At 44.6% G+C, this 13,804-nt stretch overlaps 1 pseudogene; it reads left to right on the top strand.

Annotated features, from left to right (window-relative positions):
• The first annotated feature begins 8,686 nt into the window (after positions 1-8,686).
• LOC124514370 (60S ribosomal protein L17-like) lies at positions 8,687-9,484 on the top strand (annotated as a pseudogene).
• Positions 9,485-13,804: the final 4,320 nt, after the last annotated feature.

Genomic DNA, 13,804 nt, shown 5'->3' on the forward strand with positions numbered 1-13,804 from the left:
CCGAAGAGGGGGACATTACTAAAACTTAAATCAGTGGTATTAGTATTTTTTTTAAATGTGTTTCAATGCAACAGTAAAAATCAGATGGTGCGTGTGATAATTGGGGGGTGTTTAAGGTCTTTAGGAAAATCTGGTATGAGCGCTGCGATCTTAAATGTGTAGAAGGATCGAGTGAGTCGGTAATCAGCGTGTTCATGCTGGTGGAAACTTCATTTTGACAAATCCTTCCATTGCGATTTGTATTTTGTGCAAGTCGTGTGTGACCGAGGGGAATGCCGATGGGTTCAGTGTATTAAAAGATGCTAAGTGTTTCGCAGAATTATAAGATCAATACGTCTGGATATTAAACAAAGTTCGGGGCGTAGTGAGTGTTCCTCTCAAAAGCTCCTGGACACATTTCTTCCTTTGGATTTTCCTATCCTGGCTCCATAAAAGTTTCTGAATACAGATATGCTTTGCTTGAAGAAAACTCAGCATGGGGCTCTGTGACTTCCGACCCCGACCAGTTCTATCCCTGGGTCGTCAGTTTTTTCAGGAAGGTCCAGTGTGTTTAAGCAGACAGTATCCTTCGATTCCCTCTGCTTAGCCTTCCTACGTGCGTCCTGGTAGATCACCTGGCTTTGTCCACATGGAGCTCATCCTACCAGGACGTTCTGATGGAAGACTCAGCCAAGGATGCTGTCCCATCTGCTGGTCCCCACTAACAGGCTGGAGGCACACTCGGGAGCCGGGACTCTGGAGCCAGACAGATGGAAGTTTATATTTATCTTTGCATTCCTGATAGAAAAATCCTAATTATCTTTGCAGCAACCAGGATGCTTCTGACTGGTTTTTGAAACTTTACAGGTAAGGAAATATGAAGAAAAAGGACAAAAGGTAATTATGGCTATATGCGCTCATGTGACAGGCAACTTTCATCTTATTACAGGGCCTTTGCACATGCTCTGGCTTGCTTGCTTCTCTCTCTCATGATGATGCTCCAAAGCTTCCTTCATATCTCAGTGCAAGGATCACCCCCTCAGGCAAGCTGACTCTGTCTATCCTCTGGTTCCATGGCCTCCTAGCACCAAATACTCCCCTTCCTTAACATTCATCAGAGTTACAATTTTACATGTGTTTCACGGTGTTACGATCAAATCTATCTCACCGCTAGACTGAGCTCCAAGAGGATGAGGACCGAGTCTCTTTTCCCGTCCTGTTCGTCTCCAGTATTTCACACAATGCCTGGCTTATTCTTGATACAAGAAAAAGAATGAGTGAATAATAACAATCACAGACCTTACCTGTGATCACAACAGCCTTGGAATCAGCCATGGCAGTAGTATTTACACCACAGAAATCAGCAGATTTCTAACGAGTCACATCTCGTTTGCTTCTCCATCTGTTACATGTTTACCAGTTCACCCCTGGGCACATCTGATTTCTGGACGTTTTCCTCCTTAATGTCTGTATCCACTTCCACACTTTTGATGCAATGTTATGTAATCTAAATATGCCCATGGTCAGTTCTTTGTCAAATTTTCTTCTAATTAGCATGCATTCTTTATTCTATGCAGGCGTGCAATGTAAAATCAACCCGAATTGAAATGTGTGATATTTGGATGACTGCTGTAATAGAACCTAAGGACTTCGCTGCAGATCATTTCGCCAAAGTGTGTTGGGATTTCAGGGAGCACAAAGGCAGAAGGCAGACTTCACAGTTTTCTTTGCTAAGAAACCACAGGTGGGCTTATTTGGTGGCAGCATGATGACACAAGATAGGCAGTGAGCGGAGGGACAGGAGAGCTCCACTCCGTGTTCCATTCTACCATGTAAGGGCTGTGCAGCTCTGGGAGGTCACCTAGTCTCTCTGGTTCTTCTCCCTAAGTGAAACACGACAGGGTGGAGTTTAATGGTTCAATTGTAGGTGTTACTGAAAAAAGGTGCGGGCAAAATTAACCACGTAGCCTCCAGGTCGAGGAGAAAAGTGGAAGGACGTGCTTAGCACAGATGGGTGGACAGGTGACACTCTGGGGGAAACCAGAGCACAGGTGTGAAAGAGGCCACTCTGCCAGGGTTCTTCTGAGTCCCTGGGGGCAGGCGGTGTGGGGCGGGGCTTGGAGTGTTGCGGGGGGGAGGGGGGGGAACTGCTGGGTGCCAAACTCTCAGCCGGGTGCTTTGTCTCTTAACTCACTCCGAAAGTTCCTGCCCCCCAAGAGGTAGTATTATCTCCAGGATGGGAGTAGGAGAACCAAGAAGGGGGACTCCAGCTTGACGTGAGGGTGACAGTCTGGTAAGTGGGAAGTTTAAAGTGATACATCAAGATACAGGTCACAGTGAGGGGCCAGTCCCAGATGTTCATTTTCAAGGGTGATATCATCACACTGGTTCATTGGCTCTTAATGCCCTCACCCGGGTCGGGGGTACTAAAAGGTCACACTGTAACCACTGGTGGAGAGGAGTTTTAGAGCGAGCTATAGGTGTGCTGTAGGGGGCCCCCAACAGCCCCCTTATTACCCCGTTGGTAATAAAAATTGGACCAACGTTTGGTTGGTTTTATTATGATTAAAAAAATTTTTTTTAATGTTCTTATTTATTTTTGAGAGAGACAGACAGTACAAGAGGGGGAGGGGCAGAGAGAGAGGGAGACACAGAATCCGAGGCAGGCTCCAGGCTCCGAGCCATCAGCACAGAGCCCGACACGGGGCTCGAACTCATGACCTGTGAGATCACGACCTGAGCCCAAGTCGGATGCTTAACCGACTGAGCCCCCAGGTGCCTCGGTTTTGTTATGATTTTTAAATTCTCTACCACTACTGCACCTCCTCACTGACCCAGCTTTGGCGAAAGCTCCCACTGCCCGTCCACCTCAGTATGCTGCTGTGAAATTTCCTTACGTCCAGAGAGAAGGGCTATTCAGAAACTTAATTTATGCCCCTGCAGTCTGGGGACGGTGGTGGGCTGGGGTCTGATTCCCATCTGAGAAATCTATGGGGAAGGGGGAAGGGGAGGCTGGCCAGCCGGGATGAGAGGGGCACTCAGGGCAAAGGAGTGTTTTGCTCACACCAGCTCTGGGCCCAGAACCCAAGCGGCCTCAGATGGAGTCATGCTAGGTCCCATCTGGTTGGTCTGCTGGAGGAACAAAGACAGCAGGGTTGCTTGACCAAGAGAATGGCAGATGAGAGTCCCTCCGTGATGGGGGGCGGGTAGGGGGCCAATCCCCGAAGAAACTACAGAACCACACTCATGAAAGGAAAGGCCAGCTTTAGACACCTGGCTGTCCCCAGAGAACCCAGAGGATGCACAGTGCCCACCAAATAGGAAATGTTCTGTGTCTTCAACGCCCAGCTTGGAGCCCAGCATGGGGCTTCACCTCACGACCGTGAGATCATGACCTGAACCAAAATCAAGTCAGATGCTTAACAGACTGAGCCACCCACGTGCCCCTAAAAGGGAGAACTCTTTGCCCCACTAGGTCCCAAGCATCAACAGCACAGGGTTGGCACCTGTGTTGCTCATCAAAGCATCTTCGACACCTGGCACAGCATCTGGCTTTTACCAGGTAGTCCATAAATCTCTGTTGAATGAATTGGTAAGCGTGAATAAAGCTGATTGGGCTGCGTGGCGGAAGGGTGAGTTTCTTGCGGTGAGCACAATGGAAGCAGGTGGTCCCTGCGGTGGGCTTGCAGAGGGTCCTGCTTTATTGGAAATTGGCCAGATGGCACCTACATTTCCTTTCTGCACTCTGGGTTCATGGCTTCGCTCTGGCATGGGCTACTTTTCCCATAGGGAGTTCGCACCTGAACCCGGGATACGCCCAGGGCTTAGAAAGGGTGTGCTCTCTGCTTCTGCTGTTGCTTTTTAGCAAAAATGAAATCATTGAGCAAAGTGCCAATCTTTGTGTTTGGTGTTTACACATTTTCCCTCTTATCCTTGAAACAAACCTGAAACGCAGGTATTACTTTCAATCCTTAACCTCAGAAAGGTTAAGTGATTTACCCAAGGTCATTACTCCAGCTAGTAAGTGGCCAAGGTGGGATTCGAGGGCAGGATGATTCTTTTTAGGTGATGGGGTGTGGGTTCTGTGAGACTCTCCCCCTCCTTTTTAATGAGGTGGGAAGCTTTCTCAGGCACGTGGGCCAAATGTTCAGATGGTTTGGGGAGAAATCCCATGTGGTTTTAGGATTGGAGGAGGCAGATTTTGAGAGGAAAGAGGGTAGACATTCAAAGTGCTTGGGGCCCAAGGAAAGAAAAGGTACGGGAGGACTCAAGCCCTTTATCTGCCTTTGCAGGTGGGCGTTAGGGCATGCTGATGGCTGTGGAGTCGGGACGAGGAGCTAAAGCCCAGTGTGTAGTAGGATCTCTGAGTTTTGAGGAGTGGCCAGTGGGTTTCTCCAGGCCTGAGAACGCGGATAGTCACTGGTAGTCACTAATCCCTCACTCCAAAGGGAACCACTCTGCTCCTTTCCAACCATAGAGAGCTTTGCCTGGTTTTGAAATTTCTACAATGGGGTGGGTGGCGCGGTGTGTAGGTTTTGTGTATTGGGCTTCTTCTGTTCAGCTTTACGTTTGTGAGATCCACCTATGCTTCAGCCGGCTCATTTTCATTGCCAGACGTGATTTCATCACAGGGATTTGCCGCTCTTTGTTTTTTCCACTCTGCCAATAAACATTTTCTCCCCATCTGGGGCTGTGACAAAAAAAATGCTTCAGACATTCCTGTACACATCTTTTGGTGCATATATGTCCATTTTCTCTTGTGTATATCTAGAAATGGAATTATTGGGTCCTATGTTCAATTTTACTAGATGCCACAAAACAGGTTTCTAAAGTGAGTATACCAATTTACACACCCACGAACAGTGCATAAAGATTTATTCACATCTTTGCCAATACTTGGTAACAGTCAGCCTATCATCTCTCTCTCTCTCTCTCTATCTACCTATCATCTATCTATCCATCCATCCATCCATCCATTGTGTTCTGAGAGTCTTTACCATAAAGAAGGTTGGATATTGTCAAAAGTCTTTTTCTGTGTTAACTGAGATCATTGTATGGGTTTTTCCTCTTTGTTTTATTAATGTGATGGGTTACATTGATTAATTTTCTTACGTTGCGCCTCCCTTGCATTCCTGGGATAAATCCCTCTTGGTTATGGTCAATAATCCTTTCAACGCTGTCAGATTGGATTTGCTAATTTGTGTTAAGGATTTTGCATCTCTAGTCATAAGTGACACTGGTCTATAATTTCCTTTATTTTGGGGGGGATGTCTTTGGCTTTGGTATCGGGGTCATGCTGGCCTCATAGACTGAGTTAGGAAGTGTTCCCTCTTCTTTAATTTTTTGAAAGAGTTTGAGACAGATTGGTGTTAATTCTGTAAATATTTGGTGGATTTAACCAGTAGATTATTCTGGGCCTGTGGTTTTCTCTGTGGGAAGTTGTCTTTTTTTTTTTTTTTTAATACTATTACTAATTTAATATCTTTACTTGTTACAGGTTTTTTCAGATATTTTGTTTCTTCTTGAGTCAATTTTGGTAGTCTGTGTTTTTCTAGGAATTTGCCCATTTCATCTGGGTTATCTCAAGATTTAGCTGATCTTTGTGTGCAGTGTTATGCAGCCATTTAAAATGATCCTATAGGGGCGCCTGGGTGGCTCACTCGGTTAAGTGTCTGACTTCAGCTCAGGTCATGGTCTCCCAGTTTGTGAGTTCAAGCCCTGCATCTGGCTCTCTGCTAACATCCTGGAGCCTGCTTCAGATTCTGTGTCTCCCTCTCTCTCTGCCCTCCTCTGCTCGTGCTCTGTCTCTCTTTAAAATAAATAAACATTTAAGAATTAAAAAAAAATTTAAATGGTCCTGTAAACAAGTATTAAATGATAGGGGAAAATGTTCACACTATATTGTTAAATGAAAAAGCCAGATTTAAAAATAATATTACATTCTGATTCTTCCATGTTTGTAGAAATCATATAATATATATCTATATATGTTTAGAAAAGAGCAACCTAGATGACCATGTTCAGGGAGATTAGCAAGGGTGATGGAATTTTGGGTGTTTTTTCTTACAGGGTAATATTTATAGTTTTCTTTGGGCTTCTCTGTATTTTCTAAAATTTCTCAAATATGCCATTTTTGTAATAGGAAATAAATGATAAAAGTTATTTTTTAAATTTAATTTAAGTTCATTCATTTGGGTTAAGGTTCTGTATCTTCACTGTAACCCATGATTCCAATCAATGTTCAGGCTGTGATCCCTCAGTAGAGCTCTAATCTGTTAGATAATTAATTGTCACCTTGGAAAGAGGTGAATCAGGCAGCGTGGTCCTAAGAGAACTGGACAGGCTGATTTGGGTTTCTTTCTTTCTTTCTTTCTTTCTTTCTTTCTTTCTTTTTTTAAGCTTTTTCTTTTTTAAGTAATCTCTACACCCAACGTGGTTTGAACTCATGACCCCAGATCAAGAGTCACATGCTCTACCAACTGAGCCAGCCAGATTGGTTTTGAGGAGGAAGATGGAAAAGGTGGTGGGGTACTGAGGAGACAGGACTGAGCTTGGTCCTGGTAAGGTCTAGGCAGTTAGAAACCAGGACAGTGGGCTGGAGAAGGGCAGGTGGGAGGGGTGGAAGAAGGACTTTACAACTTTGTTTATAGCAAGTCCTAATATCAGTGCATGTCTGCAATTTGTGGGTCCTGAGTTTATACAATCCAGGGTGCCCTCATTCAGAAAAATGACTCACAGATATAAAGTTAAGGACTCAAGTGTTTTCTTAGAAGGAAAAAAAAAAAAAAGAAATCGCAGGATGCCCCTGGGTGGCTCAGTCGGTTAAGCGTCTCTTGATTTCGGCTCAAGTCATGATCTCATGGTTTGTGAGTTTGAGTCCTCTGTCAGGGTCTGTGCTGACAGCTCAGAGCCTGGAGCCTGCTTGGGATTCTGTGTCTCCCTCTCTCTCTGCCCCTCCCTAGCTCATGCTCTGTCTCTCTCTCTCAAAAATAAACATTAAAAAAGAAATCCCCACAAATTGCTGGGTCCAGGAGCGCCAGGGCCCTTTCTTCTGCAAGGCCAGAAATGCCTGTACGCTGTTTCTGATTATCACCTGGCTTCCCCTCCCCTTCGGGAACCTTCTTCCACTCCCAGCACCTCCAGTCTCAGTAGCTTCATGGGAACTCTGCTTCTAATGGTCTTTTTCACTGCAAGCCTTTCCAAGCCTTGTCCTGGTTGGTTGTCACACTCCTGGGTCATACAACTACTGGACAGCAGCGACTATGAATTCTTGTAGGCTTATCTTGCCTGTGGGCTGCTCATACCTCAAGCTATTCCCTTCTCTTAAAGCAGAGGCTTTTCTTTCTTTCCTGCTCTTCCTGGAAGAAGAAGGGAAACTGAAATTAGGATTTGCGAAAGGAGATCTACGATTCTGCCCCAAACAAAGGCTGTGGAAAATATGTAAATCGTATTTATTCATTCCCCCCCGCCCCCCGCCGCCGATATTATCGTGGGTGATTCGGAATTTATGGCAAGTGTCAAATCTTGATTTCTCCAGTGGGGAAATTGTAGGTCAAGGGGGTCACACAGATAGGCCTAAGATTTGTAGTTTATATTTAGGTCTAATACACAGCCCAGCATTCCAAGTGCTCAGGGAAAATGTCACTAGAAAATATATTTCCCTGGATGGTAGATTTCCAAGTATTACTGCGTATCATGTGCCATTTTGTTTTTGTTTTTAATCTGAGAAATTCAACCTGCAGAGCACACATTTATTACTTAAGCCTCAGAGCACTTCAGTGGAGAAGGTTCAGCAAACATCTTTGCTGCACAGGTGAGAGAAAAACTAAAGCATGATGAGGTTGCAGGGACACATCCAGCGAAGCTCAGATATCAAGCAGGCTCTTGTCGGCCTCTGCCTCTTCTCCCTTCCCTGTTCGGTTGCTCAGGAGAGAAAGAGCGAGGATGGTTGTGTGAGCAGCTCTTTGGGCCAGTTAAGGCGGGACGCCTGGAACCTTCCGCTCTTGCTCTTCTTGGCACTCTCTTAGTTGTGAGGAACAGAATCCAGTTGAGTGAGCCCAACCTGGAAAGGGGAACTTTGCCAAAACACTCTAGGGGTGTCTCATGGAACTCCAGAGTGGGAATGGAACCACCTGTGGAAGATCCGTGGAAGACTCCGGACGTTCTTTCCCTCCATCCCTCGCCTCGGTTTCGGTCTTTATCACTGGTGACAAACATTCTCTATCTCTTCCATTCGTGGTAGAGAACATGGCTGCTGAGTCTCAGCTCCAGGCAGAGACTGGCTCGCTGGAGTTCTCTGTGCCAGTCAGGGAGAATCTGATTGTCCCAGGGACAGGCGGTCTTCCCCGGTCCCATCCTGTGCTGTCCCACAGTCTAAATGTGACTGCCAGCAGCCTGCCCTGGGAGATCCGAGGCAGTTCCAAGAAAAAGGGGAGGGGTTGTTAAGAGCTGGGCCAGTCATCCCCAAAATGCTTATTTTAGGTGGAAATTTTATGAGAGCACTGAAGGCCTCATTAAGGTCTGACTTGGGGACATCAATCTTCACTTTAATCAAAATGGCACAGCAGCCCCTCCCTCAGAAGACTGCCCAGTCCTTATTCTGCTTTGTGAACATTCATAATGTATAAAGAGCACTGGCGGCAGCCGTGCCTTTAAGATGCTTGGACAGCTCTTCCCCTAAGTGGCGAGAGGCAGTCTCTGAAAATGGTTTGCTCGCTATTCCCTTGACCCAGAAAACCCTACACCCTCATGCAAATCAAGAGGTTCAAATCTCTGTGTCCACTTTAACTTTTTTTTTAATGTTTTTACTCATTTTTGAGAGACAGAGAAAGAGTGTGAGCCGGGGAAGGGCAGAGAGAGAGAGAGAGAGATAGAATCCGAAGCCTGCTCCAGGCTCTGAGCGGTCAGCACAGAGCCCGACGTGGGGCTCAAACTCACAAACCGTGAGATCATGAGCTGAGCCGAAGTTGGACACTTAACTGACTGAGCCACCAGGGTGCCCCTGTGTTCACTTTAAGAACACACGTGAAACTGCTAGGGCCATCGAGGGTATTCATATCCAAAAAGCCACCAAGTATCTGAAAGATGTCACTTTGTAGACACAGCGTGTGCCATTCCGTGTCACTGCAGTGGTGGAGTTGGTAGGTGTGGGTGTGCCCAGGCCGAACCGTGGGGCTGGACACGGGGTTGGTGGCCCAAAAAGAGCGCTGAATGTTTACTGCACATGCTTAAACATGCAGAGAAGAATGCTGAACTTAAGGGTTTAGATGTAGATTCTCTGGTTATTGGGCACATCCAGGTGAACAAAAGCCCCCAAGCTGCGGCACAGAACTTACAGGGCTCATGGTCGGTTCAACCCACACGTGAGCTCTCCTGCCACGCGGAGATGGTCCTTCCTGGGAAAGAGCAGCTAGTCCCCAAACCGGGAGAGGAGGTTGCAGAAGAAAAAGAGATCCCAGAAGAAGCTGGAGAAACAAACACTTATGGCCTGGGAATAAATGCATAAAGTAAATGCAAATAGAAGTAAAAAAAGAAAAAAAAATGCTTAGACACCCTTTAAAGGAGGTTGTCCTGGTCCCTCAAAGTGCGAGGCGCAACTGCCTTCAATAACAGTGGCCTGGAGGGGGCTGGATAAGATTCTTTGAAAAACTTCATAAGGAAAGCAGAATTTATGTTATGACTTCTTCTAATAAATACTGCTGAGGCATGGGAACACAATGTGGATGAGCTATCATCCCTGCCGTCGAGGAACTTAGTCTACGGGGGGTAAAACAGATGCATAAAGAGGATATTAAAATACATTGTGGCAGGTGTTAGGTGCAAGGTATACGTGAGGGAGGGAAGATGGAAGGGACAGTGGGGACACCACAGAGAGGCACCTCATGAGACTTGGGGTGAGGGGCATGACTTGGAGAGATGGGGAAGGGTGGTGGTGGTTAGGGGGCAATTTCTGGGAAGCAAGGATATCTGAGTTGAGTCTTGAAGACACGGAGGATGTCTGAGCTAGTGAGGAGGGAGATAAGAATGTCTAGAAGAGTAAGAGAAATTGGATTAATCCCACAAAAAGTCATATGCAGGTAGCTTTCAGTATAGGTAAATCCATGTCCCGTGCTCAGGACATTTGCTGATAGACACACTGTCAAGTGTACATGCACACACACACACACACACACACACACGCGCGCGCGCACGCGCGCACACACACACACACAAACACACGCGCTCAGCCAAGTTGGTGAAGGATCAAGACCTTAAGAACACTGAATAGTGTTTGTGCTCCGATTATATTTTCTAATGTAACTCAAGAGAAAAAAAAATGTGGTCATCTCGTCCAGCTCATTTTAAAATGGTAGATAAGGGGTGCGTGGGTGGGTCAGTCAGTTAAGCATCCGACATCGGCTCAGGTCACGATCTCACGGTCCGTGAGTTCGAGCCCCGTGTCGGGCCCTGTGCTGCCAGCTCAGAGCCTGGAGCCTGCTTCAGATTCTGTGTCTCCCTCTCTCTCTGACCCTCCCCCGTTCATGCTCTGTCTCTCTCTGTCTCAAAAATAAATAAACATTAAAAAAATAGATAAATGGGCTAAATGGGTAAGGGGCGTTAAGGAATCTACTCCTGAAATTATTGCTTCACTATATACTAACTAATTTGGATGTAAATTTAAAAAAATAAAAAATAAAGTTAAATTATAAAAATAATAATAAAATAAATAAATAAATAAATAAATAAATAAATAAAATGGTAGGTAAAATGGGCCCGATATTTTTGAAAGGATATTGTTTGATTGGTGTGATAGTTTATTTTATATGTCAACTTGGCTAGGTACCCATAATAACCAGATATTTGGTCAAATACCATTCTGGATGGGCTGTGGATGCTTTCTAGGTGAGATTGATATTGAAATCAGTAGACTTTGAGTGAAGCAGATTACCCTCCATAATGTGGGTGGGCCTTGTATTATAAAATATCCAATCAGTTATAAGGAAGGCCTTATCCAATCAGTTAAAGGCCTTCAGAGAAAAAGACTGAAGTCCCCCCAGGAAGAAGCAATTCTACCTCCAGACCGCTTTCAAGCTGAAGCTGCATCATCAACTCTTCCTTTGGCCTCCGGCCTGTTGGCTTACCCTGAAGAATTTGGGCTTGCCACTTGCCAGTCTCCAGTTCCTTAAAATCTGTCTCTATCCTATTGGTTCGGCTTCTTTAGAGAACTCTTGACTCCTACAGTGTGTCTACTTCATCCTGTAAGGTTTTATTTTTATCTATTTATCTTAAAGAACTCTATGCTGTCTACTGTACTAGCTTATGTGCAACTAAATAAAGAGGCTAGAGGGGCACCTGGGGGGCTCAGTCAGTTAAGCACTTGACTCTTGATCTCAGCTCAAGTCAGGATCTCACGGTTTCATGAGCTGGAGCCCTGCATCAGGCACTGTGCTGGCAGCACGGAGCCTGCTTGGGATTCTCTCTCTCTCCTTCTCTCTCTGCCCCTCCCCCACTTGTGCTGTCTCTGTCTCTCTCAAAATAAAATTACATAAAGAGGCTAGAAAGTGGGATTTTTCAAAATGATTTATTTATTTACTTATTTATTTATTTTAGTGAGAGAGAGCGTGAATGGAGAAAAGGCAAAGACAGAGAGGGGGACAGAGGATCCGAAGTGGGTTCTGTGCTGACAACAGAGAACCCAGTGCAGGGCTCGAACTCATGAACGGTGAGATCAGGACCCAAGTCAAAATCCGTTGCTCAACCAACTGATGCACCAGGTGCCCCAGAAGTGGAATTTGATGTCAGTCTTCAATATGGGTGACCTGTAAGTGATTTAGCTCAGGGAGTCACTCTGGGGAAGTTTTCAACTGAGCTGTTCACACTGTTTGAGTGACCTATCTTCTTGCTTCTTTTACTATCCATTCATAGGGTTTCACTTTAACACTTGCCCACATTGTCTATAAGAATGGAGGGTTTATTTTCTTTTCTTGCTCCTTCTTCCCTCTCTCCTCTTCCCTCCTATGCACAGATAATCCATGTTAATGACATGAGCGTATACAATTATATATACACACGTATTATTTTTGTCTTTATTGTTTTTATTACATAATCTCTAGATCTTGCTTCCCCCATTTAGTAAGTGGCAGAGACGAAGCCTATGTTTTATTTGCTGCATTGTATCTCATAGCATGCATGTGACAACACTTCTTCAACCAGTTTCCAAGACAGCTTTTCACTCTGTTTTGAGGGTGTTTTTTTTTGTTTTTTTTTTTGCCTCCACAGTGCTGCAAAGAACATCCTTGTACATATGTCCCTGCAAGTTTTACCACCACTTAATTACTTCCAAAATATGCCCCAATTAACCTACTTTGGTAGAAAAAACAAAATGTGCTGTGATTTTTAATCAAATACCATTTAATTAATCACCCTGAGAACAGATTGAGCTTTCAATATTTTTATTTATATTTTATTTCTCATATTTTGGTATCTCTCAATATGTTCCTCTTGTACTTAAGGAAAGATGCAGAAGCCCTCAGCACAGTGTTATTAAAAACTCAACTTTCAAGAAGTTTATTTATAATAAGTTAGATGAAAAAAATAAAATGTTCCCCCTTACCCCCCCACCCCAGATTTGAGCATAGTTTTAAGATGTGCAAATGCAAGGGTATAACTATGATATAAGAGTTGTTTCTAATTATATACATGGCATTTGATATACCATTGTCTCAGATCGTCATTTTATTTTATTTTACTTTTTTTATTAAAGTTGCCATACAGAGACCTTAGTTTCAGGTGTATAGCATTCTCCAAATCTATACATTACTCAGTGCTCATCATGATAATTGTGGTCGCCGTCCATCTCCATACAGCACTATTACAATATTATTGACTATATTTTCTATGCTTTTGTCTCAGATCATCTTTTTAAAAAAAAAACTTATTAACATTTATTCATTTTTTGAGAGTCAGAGAGAGACTGGGCACGAGCACGGGAGGTGCAGAGAAAGGGAGACACAGAATCGGAAGCAGGCTCCAGGCTCCGAGCTGTCAGCATGGAGCCCGATGTGGGGCTTGAACCCATGAACCTTGAGATCATGACCCGAGGTGAAGTCAGTTGCCCAACAGCCTGAGCCACCCAGGCGCCCCGTGTCTCAGATCATCTTTCAGAAAGTTTTATACATAGTGTAGAACAGGCACTTGTCAGCTGTCTTCTTGTGACAGTCACAAAGATTGTAAGTAAGGATAATCTTTTAGAAAAAAAGTAATTAACAGGATCTGGTGGTTATGGCGACAGAGTTCTGATTTGAGCCCAGAGCTAACAGCAAGCCCCTCAGTGCTGTCAAACACTGCTGTGGGGCAGCGGAAACAGCTAGGTCCCTTGGGAGAAGCAATTCATGAAAAGGTTTGAACTCCGTAACCTGGCAATCCCAGTTCTAAAATAATTCGGGATACAAAAAATACATGTTCAAAAAGTTTTCTGTCACGGGTTTTTATTTCTATGAATAGGAATGGAAAGAAACGTAAATGTCCCATAGTAGGAGAAAGGTTAAATAATTGGAGAAAGATATGATGGACTATTAGACGTTATCAAGGAAGGTTGGGGACAGCAGGAAGAAGACATAGGGATATTAACAGGATAGCACAGGCTACAAAGTTACGTGTGCAAATTGGTCACAACTGCATTAAAACCTACGCAAGCATAAAAGGCTAGTGAGAACTAGAATAGTTGAGGATATGACGTTTTGGGGGAGGGGAGGATTTTAAGGGATACCATTTCCCAAATTTTCTAAAATTGTGTTACATTACTGCTGGACCTTGTCTTCCCAACCAATTAATCAGTATCTATAAA

The sequence above is a fragment of the Lynx rufus genome, unplaced genomic scaffold (genome assembly GCF_022079265.1).
Source record: "Lynx rufus isolate CCGP_SWC_20201006 ecotype Redwood Valley unplaced genomic scaffold, mLynRuf1.p SCAF_2, whole genome shotgun sequence".
Classification (NCBI taxonomy): Eukaryota; Metazoa; Chordata; class Mammalia; order Carnivora; family Felidae; genus Lynx; species Lynx rufus.